The following is a 6,000-nucleotide window of genomic DNA, read 5'->3' as shown; positions in this document are numbered from 1 at the left end:
ACTTTTCACAACATACTCCTGAGCCACATCCATCTTTCCCATTTCTGTTACTTTCACATTACAGTTATTTGGCAGACCTGTATTCTGAATATAAAGGATAACAACAAGGCTACATTTTGCTCCTACTCAAAATTTCAAAATTAATATGAACTTCACTACTCCTCCTGTAAGAAAGGTATTTGTTCTACACTAAGCGTAAGTGGAAAATTTAGACTTGCAAGTGCTGCTCATGGCTACAGTGTCCAAACCGCAGTGCAATGCAAGAATAAATGAGTAATCAAACAGCTAAGGTATGTCTCAGGTGATACCTGAACACAGCTAAATCTGTGTCCCATGCTGTCACCCCCACTAAATGGCAGATTTTTGGCTTCTTCTGCAAAACCCACCTCCCCTTTTAGTTCATTTTTGTCAGTACTGTAGGGCAAATCTGAAAGGAAAAAAAAATATTTTGGTCATCTCTCTTTGATGTCATAATCAATAGTACTGGTCACAGTCTTCAGTACTATGTTACAGAGACATGTTATTCACAAGAAGTTATTAAATTGGAAAAAAACCCAAGACAATAAGGAATACTTGCAGTTGTCATGCTGTTCCACAAATCTTCATTTGCAGGTACTGCACGACTTCAGTTTTAAACATATCAGTCAGGTAGTGCTTCAGCATATTTAATATACAGGATCCCTGAAAAAAAAGTGACAAAGTTTCTACAAAATCACTCATTAGCTGGCAAGATGCTTGTTTCAGAAGATTTTCAGCATGCCACTGATCTACATAACACTTCACTTTTGTATGTCTCTCTGATTAAAAAAAGTCAGGTTTTGTGTATATTGAAACAGTACGTTGTTTTTTGGTGATCACTGGTCTTAAAAATATTACTGATTGAGTAAGTTACGATATTTGTTTTAATTATTTTTTTTTAATTACTACACAAGGCAGCACCACATAATGCTCCAGTGAAAAATGTTCCATGGTTTAAGAACCCCAAAAATGGTTTAAGAATACATTGATACAGAGGAAACATTTTAAAAATGGAAGCAACTGCCACTTTAATCCACTCAGATGTTTTGGACAAAAAACTATTCCAGTCATAAAACCGTTAACACCATGTGTCAGGGTTGTCTTATATGTAGGGATGAAATCAGTAAAATACAATTGTACAAGCAGTACAACTGAAATCAATAGCAATTACGCATTTTACCTTCTGATAAGAAACACTATCAAACATTTCTAAAATTTGAGCTGGAGCTTCCACAGGAGTAGATACACGATGTGATGAATTTAATGCATTCACTGCCATTAAAACATCTCCTTAAGAAACAGTTTTCCTAACAGGAGGCAAAAACAAGTACTACTACTATATTGTTCTCAGTGACCATTGGGTCCCTATTCATTCACTTTTCAGTCCAATCCACATGGACTGAAAGAAAGCAAAAGATCTTCCTTTTTATTCCAGAGCATATAAAAAAAAAAACCAACAAAAAAAGTATGTAATACAGACAGCCAAATGAGTTAGAAGTAACTTCAACAGGTGATGTAGTTGAAGATGTCTCTGCTCATTGCAGGGGGATTGGACTAGATGACCTTTAAAGGTGTCGTGGTTTAATCCCGGCTGGCAACCACGCAGCCACTCGCTCTCTCCCCCTCACCCAGAAGGACAGGGAAAAGAATGAGAAAGGAATGTAAAACTCAGGGGTTGAGATGAAAACAATTTAATAGGTAAAGCAAAAGCTGCACACACAAGAAAAGCAAAGCAGGGAATTTCTTCCCTGCTTCCCACGAGCAGGCAGGTGTTCAGCCATCGCCAGGGCAGCCGGGCTCCATCAAGCATAAAAGTTACTCGGGGAGACAAATGCCATAATGCCAAATGTCCCCCCTTCCTTCTCCTTCCCCCAGTGTATATACTCGGCATGACGTCCCACGGTATGGAATCCCTCTCCGGCTGGCTTGGGTCACCTGTCCTGGCTGTGTCCCCTCCCCATGTCCCGTGCCCCCCCAGCCCTCTGGCTGGCAGGGCCCAGGAAACTGAAAAGCCCTTGATTTAGTATAAACATCACCAGCAACAACTAAAACCATCAGTGTCCTGTCAACATTGTTCTCACACCAAATCCAAAACAAGCACTGCACCAGCTAAGAAGAAAATTAACTCTATCCCAGCTGAAACCAGGAAAAAAGGTCAACCCAAACTGTTCAGTGATCTATTCTATGATTCTATGACTCTTAAAACAGTCAAGCTAGTAAGACTTAAAAATAACTTCAAAAAGACCCCCACACATTCCAACGGTTTGGTGACAGAGCAGTCAGTTGCCATAAAATAAATCTTTAAAAAAAAAACAACAAAAAGGTGAATTTCTGTATTACTATGCCACTGTAGCGCTATGGCTAAATACTGCTCAGATGCATTGTTCATCTCACTTTGGTAGAAAATTTCTTATATCAGACCTCTGCTAAAGCTAGGAAAGGTTTTAGTGTTTTCAGGTCTGACCCTATTTGATGAAATAAGATATAATAATTTCTTTACATTTTTGGAAGCCTAAATGTCTTTTAAAAAAATACACTTTCACTGCAATCATTAATTTCCATCATAAATTCCTGAAAATATTTACATACAGTTAAATCAATATTCCTACCCTTCAGCATTCATATCAGATAATCCTCTCAAACAGAAATTTAGAAGTGGCTCCCAGCACAAATCTGCTCCATGTTTGTCCTTACTAATTAGTGGATTTAGAAGGCAGTTACAAAAAATACAGTAGGGGCTGCTTACAGCACTCAGTTCTGGATGGGTAACGTTGATGGACACATACACCATAAAGGTCGCAAACCCTTCATTTAACTACAGATCATCCCACCACTCCATGGTAACAAGGTTGCCAAGCCACTGGGGGTAAAAAAGAATAATTCCTGAATTTAAATACACAATTTATCACAAAGGTTGCTGTATTCTAACCTGTATGAAACTATATTTATTCTATGTTAATGACTTTTAAGGAACCTTTTTTACTGACGCAGCTTGCTCTGGCCTCCTCCCATTGCATTTCTCATGTTAACGGTAATACATTAAAACACTGGCCTCCACTCAGCTTTCAAGAAACCTTGTTAAAGAAACCATGTTTGGCAGGAGAGCCATGTATGCAATAGTTAGCCTTTCCAAACTTTTATGTTCCTTTTTTGGTGGCCTGCCATTAGTTTCAAGGGCTGACAGTGGTGCAAAGGTTCAAAACAGGGTTGATAACAAAAAAAAGGAGTCATAACAGTTTCCAAGTTTCTATTGTCCTATTCCAGCTAAGGACTGCCCCAAGCTAGCAAGTGTTGTTATTGTGCAGATAAAGGATTGTTTCTGGCACAGCTAGCACAGTTTCCTCTCCTTCAGCTGTGCAAGATTTGCTGGTATGGTCAAGAGATGCTTTACTGCCCAATTCATTACACAGAGGCCAAGGCTAACATGGATCCCTGAGGTGCAGAGTGGCCCAGGGTGGGAAATGTTCTGTCACACTCGGGGCTCCGTGTGTGGCCCAGCAGAGCCCCTCCAGCTGTCTGCGGATCAGCAAGGATCCACAGGGTCCTGTCTGGGGAAGAGCAAGGCTCCACAGGGTCATGTCTGGGAGCCTTGGGGGGGGGGGGGGGGGGGGGGGGGGGGGCTAGTGCCTGGGGGTCTTAGTGGACAGCAGGGCTTCCCAGGGGTACATGCAGGACCTGATGTGGCCCCTACAGCTGTCTGGGGGGGTGGCAAGGCTCTGCAGAGGTGCGTGGGGGGCCCCCCAACAGAGCTCCCCTGGGGAACTGGTGGACAGCAGGGCCAGGCAGGAGGGGGATGAAGAGCTCAAACGCATGTGAAGTTCCACAGTCGTCTTATCAATGGCAGGGAGACACGGGCAGGCCAGCTGTGCCAAGGCCTCTGCTGCTGGCCTGCAGGATGCCCGGTTCCTTCCTGCGTTGCCATCCCAAGCGTTCCTCTCACTGCCCTGACACAGCACTTGGCTGCTGCTTCAGGCCTCACAGGCAGTACACCCACTGGAGCTGTGTGCCACGGCCGCCCATCCCCTGCCCCAGGAAATGGAAGCGCTGCAGAAAGCACACACACATTCAGGCTGGGATGTCCCTGGAGAGGGCAGGGCAAGCAAAATCTTTCCTGCACCTTTCCTCTTGGTTTTGCAGCCCAGCAGAGCAGCTGGCACCTTGCGGCCACGACACAGGGTTCGGTGTGTCCTGCAGGGCAAGGAGGCAGGTCCGGCTGCTCAGGTGGTGCCAGTGTGCAGAGCATCACACATCAGCTCTGCACACAGCTCCAGCAGCACAGCCAGCAGTCTCCCAGGGCAGGGGTCCTCCTCCTCCTTGCCCTCCAGAGCCAGTAGCACAGCAGTTGCAAGCAGGATCTGGAGGGATCACAGCCGCAGCACCCTGATCAGTGCGAGTCTGTGCCACCCCCTGTGATGGCTGATGCACTGGTTCATGCCAGTCTCCCTGCCAGCCCCATGGCCAAGATCCCCAGCCAGGGAGGTGCTCATTACCGCTATCCCATCAGTGGGCTCCTTGGGCCACCAGATCCTTGCAATTTCCCTCTCCACTAGTAGCTCTGTATCCTCACATTCTGCCTGGTGGCCTGGCCAGGACGGGAAACACACAGCGAGTGGCAGGAACAACTGAGAGCAAGAGAGAGCTGGCACCAAGATCACACTGGTGGCCCATGGGCATCTTGCTGCCCACCAGCACTCCCAGGCCCTTCTCTGCAGAGCTGCCTCCAAGCCCGTCAGCCCCAGCTTGTGCTGGTGCACAGGGCTGCTCCTCCCCAGGTGTGGGACTGCACACTTGCCTTGGCTGACCTTCATGAGGTTCCTCTGCACCCAACCACCCAGCCTGGCCAGGTCTGGCTGAAGAGCAGTGCAGCTGTCTAGTGTGTCTGATTCAGACACACTAAAAAGTTCAGAGTGAGGGAGACTACCAAGCCTTCATCCCCAAGACCCCCACCAAGAGGCAAGGGCAGCTGGAGGGACTTTTGGAAATTACTTATTGGAGCTAATTTTAATATGAAGTGGGGCTAGGTTATGAATAAGTATAGGTGTATTTGGAACTCTTACGTATATGCAGCATTTGATTATATACATTGAGGCAAGTTGTTGCCCTTAGCGTGCACGACTGGTGGGACTACCCCCGGTGCTGCCCAGCGCTGAATAAACATAGCTATAATACAGTCTTGTAAGACTTTGGAGTCTGATTCTGCATGCCATGGCAGCCACTTCTCCCCATTTTGTATCATCAGCAAACTTGCTGAGGGTGCGCCCAGTGCCTTCATCCACATCACTAATGGGTAAGTTGAAGGTTCCAGATGTTATCCCACTTTTGCTTGGCAGCTGGTTGGGCATAAATCTCCCTCACGTGGTGGTAGGTGCTTGCCCCTTGCCTTCAGATTGCTTGCTTTGTTTTTATTTATTCACCCAAGTGAAATAAAAACGAGTATTTGTTATAGTCTGTCCTCTTCCACTTCCTCTTTGCATATGATGAAACAGTTTTCATCTTGAGTCACCAAGGTGCTCGCTTTTACTCTCCCTTTTTTCTTCCCCCACCCAAACAAGCAGCTGTGTGTAGCTTTGCAGCCTGCCCGGGGTTAACCCTCAGCACCATGGTATCCTGCCTTGGTTTAGTCCGCATCAGTGATGAGCTGCACGCCAACCTGATCATTCCTTATCTTTAGTGTGTGAGTCCCGCAGGGAATGGCTGAGAACACGACATTGAAATTAATCCATGGGTTTTGTAACAGGAGACTGTAGTAACCGGGAGGCAAGGAGCTGCTCATTGGCTGATACACAAGGTGACACCCCACCTGGAAGAGACAGCTCCAGGAAAGCAAAACACATTTGCTTTGCCCAAAGGGAACAGCCCTACTGTCTCTCCCTGAAACACCTTCTTTTTTTTTTATTCTGGAGGGACCTGAACCTTACTCTTGGAAACGTGGGTCTTTCTCTTTGCTCTGGACAGCTTTAATACGTCAGAGAGGGTTCCAGA

The sequence above is a fragment of the Falco naumanni genome, chromosome Z (assembly GCF_017639655.2).
Source record: "Falco naumanni isolate bFalNau1 chromosome Z, bFalNau1.pat, whole genome shotgun sequence".
Classification (NCBI taxonomy): Eukaryota; Metazoa; Chordata; class Aves; order Falconiformes; family Falconidae; genus Falco; species Falco naumanni.
This window is presented reverse-complemented; position numbering follows the sequence as displayed.